Raw genomic sequence first — 10,388 nt, 5'->3', positions numbered from 1 at the left:
GTAGAGTACAGAAGCTTGAAATGTATGATTGAAAAGTACAGAAGCTTGAAATGCATACAATTTTGCCATGGTGGATTATTTTCTAAAAGTAAATTCTATTCTTTTGGTCAGGTTATTTTAAAGTAAGAGAAGTTATGCTCCATTTTCTAGTACAATGTAATATATTTCACAGTTTACATGCTATGTAACAAAGGAGCCCTTTTACTAAGCCACGGTGGATTAACATTGGACTTTACAATACAGTAGTTGTAAGTTTACCCCCCTTTTTTATGAAGCCATGTTAGGCTTTTTTATCACCAGTCATGGCGGTATTAGCTCTGATGCTCATAGGAATTCTATGAGCATTGGAGCTTTAATGCGGCTCCGTAAAAGGGGGAGGGGGGATTAATGTGGAATTTATTGTGAGCATTCCCAGTATTTTCTATTGCAGGTCATGAATTAACATTCATATAATCATGTGGTATCTATTCCTGGTTAATGCAAAAGCATGCAAGTGTGGCTTATTAACTGCCTCATCCTTCCACACCCACTATATGCCTATGTCACCATCCTTGACACAAAAAACAAATCTTAACTTGTAGTTTACCATGTGGTAACTGCCAAATTATTGCAGTTTCTCACCTCACTGAATGGCCTGAAATTAGGTCCCAAAGTGGTGAACGACGACGGAAACTCACGGCAGCCATTTTGGATGAGTGATTTGCATGGGGCAGGAGCGTAGGAAGATCATTACTGCCCCGAAAGACCGCTAGACCACCAGGTAAAGTCCGGGGAAGTTCAGGAGGCTGAAGGTAGGTAGGGTGATTCTGATTTTAGGTTTCATCAGTACAGACAAACTCAAATCTACAGTACATTCATCCACTATACAGACCTATTTTGACTGTATAGTGGATGAATGTCTCTGTGTATGGGTATTTCTACTGTAAGTTATTTCTCATATGGTTATCAAATTATCATTTGCTTATTTTAATTTTGTTGTTTTTTGAACCAAAAATTTTCAACAAATTGCATTTTGATAATTTCCAATGTATTGCTTTTTTTTTTTTTTTTGTTCAAAAAGATTTATTGTTTTTAAGAGAAAAATACAATTATGTAGAACAATAGTAACAAGCATAACAGCGCTGTGTATAGAACAATTGTATAATAAAGCATTTACATGGGAAGGTACGAATTATATTATGTTGTACAAAGACAGTTGAGCTAGTAAGAAAATTAAAATCAGAGATTATAGCCAAAGGGGAAATGAGCTAATTAGAGGATTCACAGTACCGGGTAAGTGGGGACCATATATGATCACCTGCAGTAATCGATTATTCCTTTCAGCTATTACCTTTTCATATTTTCCGGTCAAGCAAACAGAATTCCACCAGGTGTGAAAGTCAACTTTGGATAAATCTTTCCAGTTATAAAGAATATTTTGAATGGCCAGTGCCAATAAAAGAGTAAACAGTTTAGCTGAGTATTTATCCATCTGCATCTGTAAACCCTGTGACATGCAAATTATTATACAAAATGACAAAGGTTCGTCAATATCCATGATAGTACATATAGTGGACCAAACCTTAGACCAGTAATCTGTGAGATGGGTACAGGAAAATAAAAGGTATACCAAGGTGCCAGGTTGTAATTGGCAAGACCATCAATTAGGTGCTATAGATGAGTCAACTTTATGAGATAAAAGAGGGGTCCATGTAGCTTTGTGAAGCAGAAAAAACATAGATTGTAGTAAGGACGCTGATCTAATAGATTTAAAAAGTTGTAACCACATTATAGACCAGTCTATTGTATCAGAAGGTAGGTTCAGTTCTTTAGACCATTTAATCTCTGTGAGAAGTGGGGCGTCGGAGGATATCTTTTGGAGCAATTTGTACCACAAAGAGGCTTTGCCACCTAGTGCAGCCAAAATGTTGTTTTGTGAGAGGAGGCTTGGGGTAGCATTCAGGGTGAGTATATTAGGAAATGCACTCATTATACAGTGTCGCAGTTGCAACCAGGAAAAATATTGGTTTGAGGGTAGATGAAATTTATCAGCTAATTCTGAGAAAGAAAGCCACCTGTTAGGTGCCAATAAGTCCTGAAGGTACCAGATTCCACTACTTTGACACTTGGGCCAGGATATTAGTTCATCTTGTATTCTAAGTCGTGCGTTATTCCATATGGGAATCAGACTGGAGGCAGACCATGGTATTGGAAGAACACTATCAACTGAGGTCAAGACAGTTTTCAGGGAAGCAAGAATGGGGTCCTTCTGTTCATTCTTGGACAAGGTGAGACAGGCAATACATTGGAGCTTGAGCTCACCATAAGAGGCCCAGTCTAGTATTATCCATGTAGGGACAGATACTTGGAAATGAGTCGGTAAGGACCGGGACCAATGTTGAATGATGAAAGCGTGATGATACTGAAGGAAACATGGAAAGTTTACTGTGCCTCATGCTCTAACAGCCTTCAGTTTCAATAAAGCAATCCGAGGTTGTTTCTTGTTCCATAGAAATTGGGAGAGCAAGGTATCAATTTGTTTATATAGTTGTTTAGGAAGGAGAAATGGAAGCATACTCAGAACATAGATTATTTTAGGAGCGATTACCATGCGAATTGACTCTAGTCTGCCCCACCACGAGAGACTTAATGGGGACCACTTTTGAATTAGGGATTTGACAGTATCTATCAAGTAGTCAGCGTTGAGATGAATAGATTCTTCAATGGTTGGGCCGAAGAAGATCCCTAAATATTTCATTTGAAAATCTGACCATTCAAAACCTAATTGCAGGGACTCATATTTGATATCAGGGCAATTTAGGGGCATGATTATAGATTTACCTTTATTAAGTTTGTAACCAGATTCCGAAGAGTAGTTCTCAATTGTGGACAAAAGGGGAGAAATAGATGTAGGGGAGATATATAGCAGGATGTCGTCAGCATAGGCTGATACTTTTATTTCTTGATTCTGAAATTGGAAACCATGTATGTCCGGATTATTTTGAATGGCAATGAGTAAGGGCTCTAAGGCAAGATCAAATAGGAGTGGAGATAGTGGGCAACCTTGTCTAGTTCCTCTGCTGGGATTAAATGTAGAGGATAGTTTACCATTTATAAAAGTCTTAGTGGAGGAAGCAGTATACAACAGTCTGACTTTTTGAATAAAACTAGGTTAAAATCCGAACCAGTGCATTACTTGAAAAATAAATGGCCATTCCACCCTATCAAATGCCTTCTCAGCATCAAGGCCAATTGCTAAGATTTGGTAGTCGATATGATAGGGTTTGTTGTGTAATAAAGAGATAATGGTGGAGAATGTATAAGTGTTGTCTGAGGAGTGTCGCCCATTGATGAAACCACATTGATCAGAATCTATGAGTTTGGTTATGATCTGTTGGATTCTGCAGGCAAGAACTTTGGCATAGATTTTTGCGTCCACATTTATTAAAGAAAGTGGTCGATAATTAGGGATCTGTTTCGGGTCTTTGCCTGGTTTCGGTAAAACAATAATGGTGGCTTCAGTAAACGAACTATTAGAATGACCAGACTCTATAAGGTGTTCAAGGTATCGGAGATAATGAGGCAAAAGGATATCGAGGAATTCCTTATAAAATTCCACAGTTAGACCATCCGGACCGGGAGCTTTTCCAGGTGCCATGGTGTAAAGTATTCGGGTTATTTCCTCTGTTGTGATAGGTGTATCCAGCATTACAGAGTCCGTATGGTCCAGCCTAGGATGCGGAAGGTTTTACAGAAAGGAAGAAATGGCACAAGTATCATCCAGTTCTGAGGTGTACAAGGTTCGGTAATACTGCATAAAAGCTTGAGATATGTCAGCAGGGTCAGTGAGAATATTAGAGTCCTCTAGGGTTATACTGGCTATGTCCGATTTGTCTATTCTGTTTTTCAGGGATACAGCCAGGAGGTGCCCACATTTGTTGCTTTCAGCAAAGTATGAGGTGGATTTCTGGAATACAATATGAGTGGCAGAGTTGCTCAATAAAGCATTATATTGATATTTCTGTTTTCCGAGTTGATTCAAGAGAGTCATATCTAATGGCATCTGTTGGTGCAGAGATTCCAGGCATTTGATTTCCATCTCCATTTGGTTTAAGTCATGTCTCTGAGTTTTGTGTTTGTGGGCCACGTAGGATATGATATGACCTCTAATAAATGCTTTAAAAGCATCCCACCAAGTATTCCAGGAAGTGTGGTCAGGTTGATTTAAGAAGAAAATATTCTTGGATAGCAGCTCTGACATGTTCGGTGAACCCGGGATCTTGTAAAAGAGTTGAGTTAAATCTCCACTGCTTATGTGGAACTGCAGGTATTGTGATGTTTATTGTCAAGGTGATTGCAGCGTGGTCAGAAATAGATATTGGATGTATAGTAGAGTCTACTACATCTGGTATTAAAGAATGACTAATGAGAAAGAAGTCTATTCGGGAGTACAAGAGATGTGGGTGTGAAAAGAAAGTGTAGTCAGATTGCGAAGGATGCATGAGTCTCCATATGTCAGACAACTTCAAGGAGTCATGCATTTGGTATAAAGCAAACCAAGCTCTTGATTTTTTATAACCAACTTGAGATTTACGGTCACTGAGGGGGGTCGAGCACTAGGTTGAAGTCACCCCCAAGTATGATCTGTGAGTTAGAGTTTGAGAGGACAGAGGCCGTGATCTCATGAAAAATTTCAGGACTATCCACATTAGGAGCGTAGATGTTATATATAGTAAATTTGGCTTCACCACACACGACATTAACCTTTATCCTTCTTCCATGTAGATCAGATGATGAGGAATGTACATTCAGCCCCTGTCTTTTCCTTATGAAGGTTAACACACCACCTTTCTTCTCAATTGCAGGGGAGAAATAAGGGGGCAGAGCCCAGGGCAGAGATAGCTTTCTAGAAGTACATTCATCTAAGTGAGTCTCCTGAAGCATAATTATGTCAGGAGTGAAACATTCAGTATAGGATAATAATTTATTTGCTCTGATCTTGTTATTTAATCCTTTAGCATTTATGGATATTATCTTAAGTGACATGAGCAATTATGGTGGTAGAAATCACAAACTGATGTGAATACAAATTACAAGCAGCAGAGAGTCCAAGTATATACATAAGAACAGTATACAGGATCAATATGGGAGTCATAATTATGAGGAAAAAAAAAATCAGGTAAAGCAAAACACAGTGAAACAGTGATAAGAGCATCACAAAAGTAAAAAAAAAAAAAAACCTGTGGGGAGAGCAGCTAACCAGCTAGCAAAGAGCGGCAGGGGAGGAGCACCCAAGAGTATAGTTTCATTGCAAGGATATTCTACTCAGAGGGACATATGCGAAACAGTAAAGGAACTTAGAATATATGATTCAACATTCTTAAGGTAATGCCATTTAACGAAAGGATAACATACAACAATCAGTGTAGGAATTGCATGCAAGGCTGTTCACAGCACACATCAAACTCAGACAGAGTGAACCAGTATACAGATGGAGATGACCACTAATAGGAACAAGGCATATAGTAGTCAGTGTAGGAAAAGCATGCAAAGAACTTCACAACACATATCAAACTCATGCAGAGTGAACCAGCATGCTTATAGTAATGCCAACTAGCAGGAACAAGGCATCCAGTATTCAGTGTAGGAATAGCATGCAAAGTAATTCACAGCACACGTCAGGCTTAGACATAGTGAACCAGCATGCTACTGAAAGTGCCAATGAGCAGGAATATGGCATATAGCAGTCAGTGAAGGAGTTGCATGCAAAGTGGGTCACAGCACACATCAAACCTGATGAATAGGGGTCGGCGAGTGTTGTTCAATGAAGGCAGCTAGGTCTTCAGGGTTGAGAAAGTCCTTTGTGATGTTGTTGAGAGTCACTCTCATTCTGGCAGGGTAGAGAAGCCCGTATCTAGCATTGAGCTGTTTCAGTTGGGGCCGGTAAGAAAGAAGTTGTTTGTGCTTGTAGGCCGTCGTCTTGCTGAGGTCAGGGACAAAAAGTATGGCAGATCCCTCATGTTTCAATGGAGCACAGATCTTCGCACATTGCATGATATCAATTACCTGCTGATATCGAAGGAGTTTCACCACCACCGGTCTAGGAAAACGATCAGAGGAGGTGCGATGAGAAGGAACACGGTGCGCCCTTTCTATTTCAAAATCTTGTAGAAAAGTAAGATCAAGCAGTTTCGGGATCCAAGTGCTCAGATGTTTAATCATGTCATGGTCCGGGATTTCTTCAGATATACCGAGAATTCTGAAGTTGCTTCTACGCGATCGGTTGTTGCTGTCTTCGAGCTCACGTTGTAATGCCGCGATGCGCTGAGCCTACTTTCGTAGATCAGGCATATTGTTGGTAGTCACCTCCATTTTAGTTTCCAGGGTGGTGACACATGTCTGAATTAGGGCGAATTCCATTGTAAGGGTGGTAAGCTTCTCGTTGATTTCCGCCGTATCAGACTTTGTGTCAGAGACCAATCTTTTAAGTTCTTTGATTTCCTCGAGTAGCTCTCGATTGCTGACTGCGGGGGACTCCGGAAGAGGAGTCTTCGACAGAGATAGCGGATAAGGCTTGTGCCTCTTATTGATCTTTTTGTCCGACATCGTTGATCGATTTCGCTGTGCTGGATTTGGGGTAGGAGATATGAAGAGTCACTTTTTAAGATTGTTCGGCAGAAAAAGTGGGATTATAGAAGAGTAGAATGTCGATTTTAAATATCGGGTGCAGGAGCTCTCTTCTCACGCTGCCATTCTTCACGGGCTCAGTAGCGCCCCCCCCCCCCTCTCCAATGTATTGCTTAACCTGGGTCCTATTTGTTTATTGTGTTTCAGGTGTTTTCAGGTCCATGACAATCTCCTTCCCTCAAAGCCTGACCCAAAGTTTGAACAAGGTGTTTTCAGGTCCATTGTAATCTACCTCTCTCTGATCCCAACCCATTGTTTGAACAAGGTGTCATCACACACCATTATCCATTTAAAGTCCAAGGTACAGTATTTCTAATCTAATCTAATCTACATAAGACTTCAATAAACAGGGAATCAGTTTAACTAACGTGAATTACTAAACAAAAGACAATTAACGCTCCTTAGTATCATTTCCCCAAAACTGTTGAAATAGTATTGTTTTTCATTGATTTACGAAAAATCTGTTCTAATATAACTACAAATTTCATTCCAAATCATTGTAAACCTATACAAAAAGTTTTATCCCTTTCACTGAAAGAAATAAAAGTTTCTACTTCTGAGAATTCCTTAAAACATCAGACTGAAGAGAATTCCATGTTAGAGGGACTATAGGCAAAAATAGACCATGAATAAATTTTAATATCATACAAGCGCATTTAAATCAAATTCTAAGATGAATAGGGAGCCAGAGAAAATTCCTAAGTAATGGAAGTACATGATCAAATTTCCTTTTTTAAAAAATCAATTTGGCCGCCGCATTCTGAATCAATTGTAACCGGATGATATTTCCTTTACTCAAGGAAATGTGAATAGAGTTGCAATAATCTAACTGAGCCAAAATAATGGTTTGAACCAATACAGCAAAATGCTGCGTAGAGAATAGCTGATGCATCCTCCGTAACATTCGAAGACTAAAGAAACATTTTTTTAAAAGATGATTCTCCTGACTTTGAAAGGAAAGGGAAGAGTCCAATAGAATACCCAATACTCTAATTCAGGGTGCACAACTAAAGCCCTTGAGGGCCGAATTCAGTCAGGTTTTCAGGATTTCCCCAGTGAATTTGCATGAGATATATTTGCCTGCACTGCTTCCATTGTATGCATATTGATCTCATGCATATTCATTTGGGAAATCCTGAAAACCTGGCCTGGCGAGGGCTGAAGTTGTGCACTCCTGCTCTAGATGAAACATCTATCTTCAAAAGATCTCCAGAACTCAGTTATCGGAAAAGGTAAAAGATCAATTTTTGGGCCAAACTACAATAATTTTGTTTTTGCCGCTTCATTTGAACAGATGTAGCCCAGGCTTGTAATCTGGAAATTCAAGAGTTAATATTTCATTCAAAGTTGATCAGCATTGGGTCTACTTCTAATAATATGAAGATGTCATCAGCATATCTTAATATTATCTCAAAAGCAATTGACATATTTCTTTAAGGTGATCTTATTTTGCTGAAGAAGCAGGACCCACTCTTTGGGTGCTTCTTGGGGTTCCTCCTTGGGTGCCCATAGAATAATTCAATTTGGATGCCTATTTCTCCTGATTTTTGTCACTCTTCCGATTTTCAGGTACATGCAATTATGCTGCCTTTAACAGATAATGCCATTTATTCTATCCAGCCCTTAATTTGCCCTCAGCAACTTTATGTTTTTCAGTGTCAACCAGTGCATACTTGTTAAAAGCCAATTTCAAAATTTCCAACACTCTACTCAGTCTACATGGCATGTACCCCCTCCTCACCCATGAGTGTATGATTGTTAAGATATAAAGTCACCTGCCTGGAAGCTACTATAGCTCAATAAGTAAAAACACCGTGTTCATCTTCCAGAAGTCATGGGTTTGAATCCCAGCTGCTCCCTTAGCTCATATTTTAATTGTGGCATTCTACCTTGCAGTTGCATCTTGATAATCTCACAATGAGGTCATCATTGTGAGATTGTGCAGCTGCAAACCTCCATTTGCAATGAAGTAGAAGCCATGCTAAGGTCTGTATCTGGGTTTTTTTTCTGTTTTTAACCTTTTACAAATGAAGTTATGTATGCGATCTATATATTTTTGTCATGTGCTTTCTTTGCTTTCAAGAATGAGCTGATTGGAGCACTGTTTAGGCAGAAAAAAGGACACCCAAATTGAGTCATTGGCCAAACCACGGCCATTTCTCGCCCACACCTATTGAGTTAGGAGCAAGGTTTAAACATGGGGGTCCATTAAATTGTGGCATCATCGAGTGTTTAATCCCTAAGTCACAGTCCATGGAGAATTCCGCTGAGGCAATACAAAGAGACAGGGAAGAAACAGAGTTAGATCACTTTAAAACCAAATTAAAAATATTCCTATTTAAAGATGCATTCTCACAAATTCAGACAGGTACCTTTCTACTATACTACCCTTTAACGTTTTTTTGTCCTATATTGACATGTAGTTCTCCCCTCTCCCCCTTTTGTACCAGTACATCTGCATGTCTGATTTTACATCTTCCAGGTTTTAGATTTGAAATGTATACTGCTTAGAAAATTGATAAGCGGAATATCAAATTTTAATAAAGTTACTTGATAGGGTTGGAGGAATTTAGAGTCAAGAGAATGGCTAGGCAAAAAGGAAGGCTTTTATAGCTCTTCAAAAGTTTAGGAGTCCTTTAAGGGATCTCATGTATGGAGGTAGGCTATTCCAGAGGTTTGGTAGGAAGTGGAAGCAAGATCGTTTCCAGGCTGTCTGAAGTTGGAAAGAGTGTTCTGAGGGTATACGTAGGCATATTTCATCCTGAGCAACTATTAGTGTAATCAGTGCTTGTTAAAGCCACTACCCAGCACTTAGCTCCAATGAAATGCAAATTTAACACAAATTAGTTCATTATGCTCCACATGCAATAGCATAGAGATTTGACAGTTCCTGCATGGCAATATGGTCAATTATTGTAAAGTAACAATACAAAATGAATTACTCACCCCCTCCCTTGCAGTACATTCAATTAAGGAATAAAACTGAGATAACCCCCCCCCACACACACACACACACACACCTCCCCCCTTCCCTGGATGTGTGTATAAATCTAAAAGAAATTAAAGGTAAAAGACAATTATACCAAAGTAACAAAAGTCATTAATGGACCGCAAACTAATCTGAATAAATTATTATGCCCCAACATGCCAGCATTCATTTTCTCATACTTATAACACAAAAATAAATTCATCCACCAAAAGGTAAAACTATGCTGATCCCAATTTTTCCAATGTGGCTTCTCGGCCTTTTGGCTAAGATCAAGTGTAGTATCTGTTCTTATCAGTTTAATATGTTTAAGTTTACAAATACTTGATATACCTCCTTTCAGTGGGTTACTGTACTCTACAAAAAGAAGCCATCTGCATGCATTTGAAAATATAATTTGGGCAAAAACATTTTCTCCCTGGCAGACTCCACCTCTCCCCAGGTATGTGCCCTTTTAATGCAGATAAAAGAAAATGCATATCTTTTTATAAACTCTATGAGATGCAGTGCAGGAAATCCAACTGGATAATTATTTTAGTCTTCTAGCTAGATTTCTTTGAGAATTGACCTCGTAATAATAAGTCAGCATAAGCAATACATTGACTGAGAGGTAAATAAATAAAAAAAAGTAAGAAAACCGATCAAAAAGTTTTAATCAGTCTCAAGAAGAATTAAAATGATTGTCATCTTTCCCAGTGAAATTGCCACTTTGATCCCTTTTCTTTCTGAAGCACAA

The 10,388-nt window shown here is 38.9% G+C and overlaps 1 pseudogene; it reads left to right on the top strand.

Moving 5' to 3' along the window:
• Positions 1 to 9,898: 9,898 nt before the first annotated feature.
• On the top strand, positions 9,899 to 10,027 carry LOC117360161 (annotated as a pseudogene).
• Positions 10,028 to 10,388: the final 361 nt, after the last annotated feature.

This window comes from Geotrypetes seraphini, chromosome 4 (genome assembly GCF_902459505.1).
Source record: "Geotrypetes seraphini chromosome 4, aGeoSer1.1, whole genome shotgun sequence".
NCBI lineage: Eukaryota > Metazoa > Chordata > Amphibia > Gymnophiona > Dermophiidae > Geotrypetes > Geotrypetes seraphini.
Note: the sequence above shows the minus strand (reverse complement) of the source record. Positions and strands in the feature narration are given on the sequence as shown.